The 9,582-nt window shown below is 46.4% G+C and overlaps 1 long non-coding RNA gene across 1 annotated transcript in view; it reads left to right on the plus strand.

The window, feature by feature from the left end:
• LOC109299223 overlaps positions 1-8,990 on the plus strand; it is an 18,344-nt gene extending 9,354 nt beyond the window's left edge. Inside the window, exons 3-4 of the long non-coding RNA XR_002097797.1 lie at positions 2,335-2,340; positions 8,981-8,990. This is a non-coding gene — a long non-coding RNA (uncharacterized LOC109299223). The remainder of the gene's footprint in view (positions 1-2,334; positions 2,341-8,980) is intronic.
• The last annotated feature ends 592 nt before the right edge of the window (positions 8,991-9,582 follow it).

The following is a 9,582-nucleotide window of genomic DNA, read 5'->3' on the forward strand; positions in this document are numbered from 1 at the left end:
GGAGGAGATCAATAGGCCCAGAAGCCTGACTGAAAGACAGTCCCTGGAACACCAGCCTCTGTCTCCAGCTAACACAATCTCCCCCCGAGGGAGGGGCTCACAGAACTTTTATTTGAATTTAGTGGCCAATCAGAACACTCACAGGGAAGAAATTTCTAGTCAGATTACCTCATGCTTTAGCTGTTGCTGAGCTTGCGTCTGTGGGGAAAGTAGGTCAAACATGACTGACAGGTCCGCAGGTCACCCAGGGGGCACGAGCTGGGTGAGCCTTGGAACTTTCCACTCACAGACTTCAACTGCGCATGTCAGGTACAGAACTTTTGCGTTGGCAGCATATACTTAGGATTTTTCTGAGACAAAGGCCAAGATCAGAAATAGTATCTCATGTTTTAGAACTCATTCACAGAAAAAAACTAAAATAAAGAAGACTAAGAATGAAGACTAAGAACAAAGAAAACTAGAAAGCTTTGTTTGCAGATACATCATTACATCAAAAAGAGGGATAAATGTGTCACTCCTTTTGCCTAGTGCAAAAAGTTCCAAGACATTTGCCATCATGACATCCAGATATAAAGCTGATTGCCAGCTGTGACTGCTGAGAAGTCAAAAACTGACTCCAGGAAACTAATCAGCTGGTTGCAAGAAGACATATGTCAGACTGCCGAGGCAGGCAGTAGCTTACTAGATGGACGTTTCTCTACACTTAAAAGTACCAGAGCAACTTTTCTGAGAACTGTGGTTTATTTTTGCCAATCAAAGAGACTGCACACACAATCTGCTCCACTTTACAGAAATAAATTATTGCAAATGCAGCACTTCAATCCAGCAGCCCACAACTCTCTGGGGCCTACAAGAAGCTATCTCAATCACATAACATGCTGCTGACAACATCACACTTTGCTCTCTGTATCAGCTCTAGTTTTAACTTTCAAATTTGTTGTTGCTGCAAGCAGTGGTGGAGGGTCTTGCAGACAACATTTCCTGTAAGCTTTAAGAACCACTGCCCTAGTACAGTTAATAGGCAAAAGAATAGTTCTCTAAAGAATTACCACTTAGTAACAAAGTGGAAACAAGTAGGATGTGATGTCTCAAAATGAGTTGCTACTTGTGCTTACCTTCATGTAAGCTTTCCAGCTTTGCCAGATGTCTAGGGGTCAGCATTCAGCAGGCGCAACTTTTAACCTTACCCTCTCCATCAACTTCAAGTTTTGTTAACAATGTCATAAAAACTGGTATTGCACATCACTGCATATGGCTGGATGTCACATCTTTAAGGTCCTTATTGACATTATTTTGTCCATGAATATGCACTATAATGTACAAGACACACTGCTCTGACAGACACAAAAACCCATCCCCATTACCCACCAACCAGTTTTCAAAAGAGAGTCATTATTAGTTGCAATGATGCTAATAACTCCATGCATAAATATGTTACTGAAAGTATCACATTTAATTACTACTAACACAATATTTAAAAAAGAATTTTTGCTAATGGAATAGGGACCATTAAAAAATGTCATTGTCATAGAAAGTTAGGGTTGGAAGGGACCTCAGAAGGTCATCTAGTTTAACCCCCTGGTCAAAGCAGGACAAGCCCCAACTAGATCATCCCAGCCAAAGCTTTGTCTATCTGGGTTTTGAACACCCCCAAGAATGGAGCTTCCACCACCTCTCTGGGTAATCTGTTCCAGTGCTTTACTATCCTCCTACTGAGAAAATTCTTCCTAAACTTCCCTTGCTGCAACTTGAGATCATTGCCCCTTGTTCTGTCATCTCCCACCATCGGAAATAGTGTAGCTCCAACCTCTTTCGAACCCCCATCAGGTAGTTGAAGACTGCTATTAAGTCGCCTCACGGTCTCCTCTTCTCTAGATTAAATAAGCCCAGTTCCACCGGTCTTTCCTCATAAATCATGTCCTCTAGCCCCATCCATTTTTGTCACCCTCCACTGGACTGTCTCCAATTTGTCCGCATCCTTTTTGTAGTGGGAAGCCCAAAACTGGCCACACAATAATTACTTCCCTTGACCTACTGGCAACACATCTACCAATGCAGCCCAGTATGCCATTAGCCTTCTTGGCAACTAGGACACACTGCTGACTCATATTCAGCTTATTGTCCCCTGTAACCATAGGTCCTTTTCTGCAGAGCTGCTGCCTGGCCAGTCAGCCCCCAGCCTGTACTGGTGCATGGATTGTTCTGTCCTAAGTGCAGGACTTTGCACTTGTCATTGTTGAACCTCATGAGATTCCTTTTTGCCCAATTCTCCAATTTGTCTAGGTCACTCTGAGTCCTAGTCCTACCCGCCAGCATATCTACTACTCCTCTCAGCTTGGTGTAATCTGCAAATTTGCTGAGGATGAACGTAATGCCATCTTCCAGGTCACTGATGAAGGCATTAAACAAAACCAGCCACAGAACCAACCCCTGGGGGACTCCACTTGATACCAGCTGCCAATTAGACATTGAGCCATTGATTACTACTCTCTGAGGCTGACGCTCCAGCCAAGTTTCTATACACCTTACAGTCCATTCATCCAGCCTATACTTCTTTAGCTTGCCTGCGAGAATGTTGTGGGAGATGCTGGGTTTCCCTCCCCAGAGAAGGGTCCCAAGTGTCACAGTGGAACCCAAATGAACAGGCTGGGTCTAGCGGCGGTGGAGTTCTGAGTGACACGGGAGCTGGATGTTCTTTAACAGAATGGGTTTATTAACTTACGCTTGGTAGGGCGCAGGTACGGAGTCTTCAGTTACAATTAACAGTATCAACACACAACAGGGGGACCTGTTGTCCCACAGGGTTCGCCGGCAGGCCCTTGCTTTCTACTCCTGGTGCCAAAGCCCGGGAATAGGTGCGGCTGCCTGTCGGGTAAGTCCCAGGGATGGTCAACAGTTTATGAAGGAGAAACAGAATGAAACAGAACTGTAACGCGTCGGTATTGCCAGTGGGTAGCTGAGGCGATTGCCAAAGTTAGAGGCCAGGTAAGTCCCGCCGAGGTTGCAGCCAAAGTCCGTAAGGGTGATCTGGAATCGTAGTCGAAGATTGATGCAAGGGTAGGTCAGAAGCCAAAGATCGGTACAATTGACAATAATAATGGATGGTACAGAACGCCAGGCGGGGAGAGAGACCAATAGGCCCAAGGGCCTAACTGGAGGACAGTCCCTGAGGAAGTCAGCCTCTGTCTCCAGTTACATGGGTCTCTCCTCCTTTGGGAGGGGCTCGCTAAACTTTTATCAGAATTTGGTGGCCAATCAAAATGTATACTCCACAGACCTTTCTAATCATGTTATGTAACAGAACTGGGCATGCGCACTGTTACCCTCTCTCACACTGGGCATGCGTCTGACAGGAAAACTAGGTCACCCATGAGTGACAGGCCCACAGGTCATGCAAAGGTCACATGCAGGGCCTATTACCATGGGGTTTACCAGATAGCCTCTGCACTGGCAGCACTCACAGAGCAAATTTCCAAGACATGCCCCCTTGCTGTCAATGCAGAGGCGTCCTTACCGGAATTCTTTCAGGTTAGATTTCTGAATCCGGCCTTCCCCCTTCCTTTCCCATTCCGTCTGTGTCATTAAGGCTTATATCACTGGGGATCGCAGAATACACACACACAGATAAAGTAGCGACCTTTCGAGAGATGACTCGGAATATACAACTAACTATCCCGACAACGACAAGAATGATGAACAAAAATGACGGTAACGGCGTCAACAAGTTTACCAGCCATGAAGAAACGTTTAAACCCATATAATTAAAGAGTCTACATAACCATCCTTGGCCTACACCTGCTATGGCATTAACTTCTTCTGCAATCTTTCGGATTCGAATGACTTGATTCTGTAGAGGTATGCTGATTTTGGGAATTGCTATACAACACATGTCCCGACTTAAATTCAAATATTGGCACAATCCTCCCTCTTGTATCAACAGCATATCTAATGCTAATCTATTCTGTAAACTCATGTGAGATGCTGCCTGAAGCTGTTCGTTAATAAATTTGAGCCCTGTGGCTGTGACATTCACTAGTATTTCGACTCGTTCGGACAATTGGGCCAGGGCTATACGGGCTTTAGTAATCCCTACTCCCCAAAAGAATAGCCCCTCAGAAGCCCAGCTCAGACTTTGTGTTATTCTTTGCCCATACGTTAGAGAGCTCCACACTTGGCGGGTGGACCTTTTCTGACAGGATAATACAGGAGGGCTGGGCGGACGAGCTGTCAGGGCTTTTAACGGTGGACAGAACATGACTGTACCTAGGAAGCATTGAACCCCCGAAAGGGTAGCCAGGAGTTTTGTCCATAGCCTCCCATTGTTACACGCCCAAGCCAGACCCAAAGGGGCAGGTGTATTTAGATCAGAACACTTGCCTTTTACCTGGTACAGCTGGTCTGGATAGTTGGCATCCACATGAAGTGGTAACCCATGACAAGCTGCACTGACTACTTGGGCCCAAAGGACCGGATAATAATACCTCAGATACTTGTCAGCAGAGGTTACCCTCCAGGTTATCAAAGGTTTCAGAACATTTAAAGGAACCCGGATAACTGGGAGCACTTGTCCTAGCCCCGATAAAGGGGGAAACAACACTATCCAAGGTGGTATGATGGATAAGGGGTCCCAGTTTTGTGAGGCATCGGGTCGGGACTCGCTGTCCTTTTCTGCATTCATTCCCCAGGGGATCTTTGCACATGGAATTGATATCATTGCGGAGTCATGGGGGGATTTTCCTAAGTGAGTCTTTTTACATCTCCCCTGCTTTACATCATACAAATCGAACACCGTAAAATTCGGCTTCCAAACGTACTGAATAGTCTCAAAACTACCGTCATTGAGTGGTCCCTGAGTGATATTTATATATGACGTGGGACTCCTCGATACCTCCCTGAACCATGAAGAGACATTATACAGGTTTAAATACGGGGCGAGGACTGGGTCCTCGACAGACATGGGCATTTTTAGGCATGCCATCAGCCCGTCTCTGGTCCCATCATCCCCCGTAGCATTGACCCATATCGACAGCAAATGCAAGACTGAGTTTTTTGGCTGGTTGGGTTTCACATACAGAGAATTAACACATTCATAACTTATATACAGCATGACACACAAGAGTCCAAAGTCTTTTCGACTTCTTGACATGTTGACAGTCTGGTCCCGTAACTCTGTTGGTGGTTCTGATGGGCCAGCCCTAGGACTTCGCCCTCTCGTTCTGGTAGCAATCGAACCTGAAACAAGAAGAATATAAACAAGACAACACGGGTTCTTGCACCATGGTAAATTTCCTTGGTTGATTACATGCCTATTGCAGCTGTGTCTCCCAGCACTTAATGCAAAGACAGTTATTAATGTACTGCCCCCTTGCTGGGAGCACAGAGTAGCAAAGTACAGGTCGAGTAAATTATGATACAGTATCTGTGGTGGCCCATCACGCCAACCAGTTATGGTGGGCTAGGATGGTACGTCCACTGTCTTCTAGGGCAGCTAGATAAGTATTTGGGTATTTCTCCGCAGACTGTATTATGCCTCAAAGAACCTTGGGATGATGATTTTTATGGTCTGGGAGGGAAACCCATACTCGTTCGTTCTCCGTGAATTTCTTCTCCCACAGTTCGATTGGGCTTTCTGTAGATCGTTCCCATAGGCGCTTTGTCAAATTTAAGTTGATTAGAATTTCGTGGCTTCAAGCCGTCCAATTTTTATAGGTTCCATTACCAGTCACCCGGAGTGCCTCCTTGTACAACCCTATCGCCCGCTCAACAACCCCATTAGATTGGGGATGGTAAGGGAGGTGGTGATGCCACGTGATGTTATAGGACTTGGCAAATTTTTCAACGATGTTCGAGGTAAATGGAGGCCCGCCATCCGATTGTATGGTGGTGGGAACTTGCCACATTGTGAAGATAGTCGTTAATGCTGTAATAACAGCAGTCGCGTGGGATTTGCGGAGTGGCACGACGGTCATCTGGTGGGAACCTAAATCAACAACCAGCAGCCCCTTATTTGGAATTGACGCCCCGGGTAATAGGCCAAAAAGATCAACTTGCCAGGATTGACCTGGAGCAAACTTATCTTTCGCAAGGGCTCCTTTCGTGCTTTTCGTTGGGTGTATTTTCTCCTTAGCACAAGCTGCACAGGCTTGGATGACACGTCTCCAGTCACGATGTAGACCATAACGTGGTCTTTCCCGTAAGGTGTGGTGCCACTTGGAATAGCATGTTTTGGGGCCTGGATGGCTCCAACGCTCATGGAGCCAAGCGAGGTGTGGATCAATGCAAACGGAGTCGTTGACGTTGTCTATGGTGAGTACCTCATCATTAGCCGTGCCTTGTAACAATTTGTCAATATGAGCATGTACCAGGTCGGTGTCATTCTGATGTGAGCGCGTGTGTCGGATCAATGGTCGGACAGTGAATTGCGACAATAATCGGTACAGGTCTTCCCAAATATCAAGATTCTTGGTCGGTTCAGCCGTGCCGGTTATAATTTCATAAATATAGCAAGAATCAATAGCAATGATTGGAACTGGGAGAGTCGTATCATGATTCGTTAGGCAGTGTTGTATAACTGCATGAAATGCCAGGAGTTCATTACGTTGGGCTGACTCACAGCCAGGTTGGATATTGTGTACACAGCATGGATGGCAGTAAAAGCCATACTTCCCATTCCCACAGGTGGAACCATCCGATGCCATCCAAGCTGGCTGTGTCGTCCCGTATAGCGTAAGGTTCAGTGATTCGTCAATGGCCAGAGGTGGCGGCAGATCATCATGTCTCCATGCATTCCAATGATACAAACGGTTCAGGACTAGAGCACTTCAAGTGGCTGGCTCTCCATGGAAACATGGATCGGGTCGGTCATACTCTAGGCGGGGTACAAGAGTCGCCCCTACTTCTTGTAATTGTCCTTGTTCAATGGCGAGTGGTTCCGCCAGCTAAGCGGCCAGAAGGGTCTTGCCTATGGCACCATACCTATGCTGATTTGTTCGAATGGTACGGTGAGCTAAGAATACTAGATTGCCAACCGTGTTTCTGACAGTCATAAAGATGTGTTCTGTTGTAAATCCCACCGTAACGGTTAGGGGTGCACTGAAGTCAATTGCATGGAGTCTCGTCCCCCAAATGGATATTAGTAAGCTTTGCAATGCTTGTTGTCATCCCTCGGGGTCCAGGGGGTTCAGCGCCTGGTTTTCTCTTTGATTTAATGCTGGATCCGAGCTATAGTTGGAAGGTGGTCAGGAGTGACGAAATGTCAGACCCAGTTTAACCTCCCTAGTATAGATTGGAAGTCCACCTTTCGTGACAAAATTTTATTGTCACATAAATCAAAGGTGAGATCATTGTGGGCTACACCCTTACGGGTGTCGCGAGTAAAGGTAGTCCCTAGAAATGTTATCTCATCAGTTGGATGTAGCTGAGATTTTTTCCTTATTTATAGTCCAGCCTTCGGCTATTAAGTGCTGGGCTAGATCAGTCGTATCTTTGACGACTCCTGCTACGCTCCGGCCCATTATGGCGATATCATCGAGGTAAGTCCAGAGCCGGATGGAATTCGCCACTAATTTATCTTTACCAAATCTGTCGAGGGTGTTGTTCATGGCACTTGTGGCCAAAGCAGAGGCGTTACGGTAGCCTTGCAGGCATACTTCCCAATGGTATATCTTGTCCTTAATACACATGTTGAGGATACCCTCAGTGTCATTGATGGGTATCGAAAAGAACATATTTCTCAAGTCTATGGTCGTCCCTACCCAGTCACGAGCTTGATAATTGGCCATTTCATATAGGCTCTGTGGTAGAGTACTGGGCAAGGGCTGAGTTAGCACAACACATCTTTTATTTGCCTCGCAGTGATCTACCACGAGTCGTACAGTGTTCAGTCGCCCTGGTTTCAGTATCCCCCAACCAGGGGAGAGGTAGGTACTCGCCTGTATCCACCTGATTGAGCCACTTTGGACCAGATCATCTAGTAAGGCGTCTAAAGAGTCCTAGAGATGTGATTTTGTCGGTATTGGTGTGTACCACCATGGAGAATGAACGCGCAGCGCGGGTTTATGCCACTCCAGTCTGGGGATAGTCGTAATGGGTAGTACCTCTAATACTTTATCTTTCAACACTAAAGTGTGAATGCCAGGTATCTCTAAGATGTTTATGCTTCCAAGGACTGCATCTAGTCGCTTGGTGTGGCCCTTTACGATGAATTTGACACAAGCTGTTGCCGTGGCAGCATTGAGGCCCTGAACCATCATTATTCGATTGGTACGGTAATGTGGAACCGATGACTTGATGACATTAATCTGAGCTCCTGTATCTAGCAAAAATCATGCAATTGTAGTGTCAAGCAGGTCTTCAGGGTTCTGTACTTCGATCGACGCATAAGTTCGAAGATTGTTGCTACAAAATGCTGAATGGTTTTCGGCGACAACAGCTCTATGACCGTCTACTCGGGTACTGTGTTCAGTTCCTCGTGTGTCGATCGGGTCGTGTCCGCATGCTGTCGGCGGTTCAAAAGTTACAGTCTTTTTTATACGTCGCTTGAGTTCCAATCCATCTGGTGTCGCTTCGTTTTGCTTCAATATGACTTGTGCAGGTATCACGAATCGCTGCACTTCGTCTCACTCAGTGTGTGTTGCTTTCATTCTCCTTGATTTGTTTATTCTTAGTTCGTTCAGGCTCGGGTCACTTCACTTGGTTACAATCTGTCTCGTTACTTGTGGTCGTTTCAGTTCGGTTAGTTCCAATTCGCTGTAGCTCGGTTTGTCTATCGATAACTCACATGTTTTCGGGTCGTTACATTTCAGTTCGAGTTTGGAATGAGTACATTTGGTTCGTGGCGATTTGTTTTCCTGTAATTGGCTTCGCTCCGGTTTGTTCATCAATTCGGACTTGGTCCGTTTTGGGTTGTCGTATGGTGGTATCAGTTCATCATCGTTTCGGCATTGCTCGTTGTCCATTTCTCGTTCCTCTGATAGATAAGCAGAGGTGGGATAGCCATCAAACACCAGACTTACATCGGCGGCACTCATTCGTTTTTTGTCTTGTCGCAAAAATCAGTAAAACCCAGCGCCTTGGCAAGGTCTCTCTGTCCATCCTCGCCCAGCAGTCTCAGTTTTTCTTTGGCTAATCCAGTCTTGCGAAGAAGAAACCCGAACATGGCCCTCTCAGCTGACGATCACTGGGGTGGCGAATAACTCCCCCAAAACGAGGGTCTTCTAGATGTCTGCGGTGACTCAAAGGTTTGATGCTTCCGTGATGGTGGCAATGGAGCCTGTTGAAATCACCTGATAGGGTTCATCTGATTTTTCCTTAGGTCTGTCCAATAGTCTGTGGGTGTCTTCTCAATCGGGTAATTGGTGGCAGTCTTGTCCCAGACAGGGTGAGCATCACGTTGAGGTTTTACTCGCATTGCCCCTTGCAATTGATCTAACAACCCCAATGTATGCATGACTGGGCCATTGATTGATGGACTCAACAGGAGCCTAGCGGTTATGCTGTGACTCCCACCATAGATTTCAGTGGCTGCTTGTATTGCCTCACTGAGACAGGGCACATCCCCAGGTATGGTGACAAATCGATGGG

Source organism: Gavialis gangeticus, unplaced genomic scaffold, assembly GCF_001723915.1.
Source record: "Gavialis gangeticus isolate Ggan-Ray unplaced genomic scaffold, GavGan_comp1, whole genome shotgun sequence".
Classification (NCBI taxonomy): domain Eukaryota; kingdom Metazoa; phylum Chordata; order Crocodylia; family Gavialidae; genus Gavialis; species Gavialis gangeticus.